Below are 747 nucleotides of genomic sequence, written 5' to 3' on the forward strand. Positions count from 1 at the left end.
CCAATTGCACCTACAGTGAGCCCGGCAAGCCTAAGGCGAAGGATCCGGGTGACGGCAATCTTTAGCCTGTCATCCTCCGGGGCCACATTGCTCCAATCATTGCCGCGCACTACTAGGGCTTGGCGCAGGGCGGTGAAAGGCTGCGGGTTCTCCTCAATGATCCAGCACCACTCTGCCCTCCACTCTTCCCATTTTCTACGGAGCTCTCCCTCTAGATAGGCCTCCTTCTTGCCAGTTCTCGAGATCCAAGCGATTCCTCCAGCAAGGGGCTCTCCTCTCTCGACCTGGGGCATGAAGAAGTGGCGGAAGAGGGCTACGTTTGGGTGGACTCCGACAAAGTTTTCACACAGATGTGCGAAAACTGCCATGGTTAGAACGGCGTTGGGGGTGAAGTCAAGGAGGCGGATCCCGTAGGTGTTCATAATGTCGCAGAAGAAATCAGAAAAAGGCGGGCAGAGCCCGCAGTAGAAGAACAACACGAAGAAGGGATACCCGGCCGGAGCCAGTCTCGAAGCGGTGGCCGGGAGTACCCTCGTGCGCGGATGCGCTCGCGTCTCCGTCGACCAGAAGAGGTAGTAGTACTCCCTCAGCTCCTGCGCACCAAGCTGAGGGGGGAAGAGGGCCCTCTCCTTCCGCAGCGCCGCGAGCCGCTGCGCCTCGGTCGACTTCACGCCCTTCCCCTTGTCGGCTTTTGGAGCCATGGCGGAGGTGGTGAGGGAGGTCGACGGCATTGGTGATGCTGGTGGC

Source organism: Triticum aestivum, chromosome 7B, assembly GCF_018294505.1.
Source record: "Triticum aestivum cultivar Chinese Spring chromosome 7B, IWGSC CS RefSeq v2.1, whole genome shotgun sequence".
Lineage (NCBI taxonomy): Eukaryota > Viridiplantae > Streptophyta > Magnoliopsida > Poales > Poaceae > Triticum > Triticum aestivum.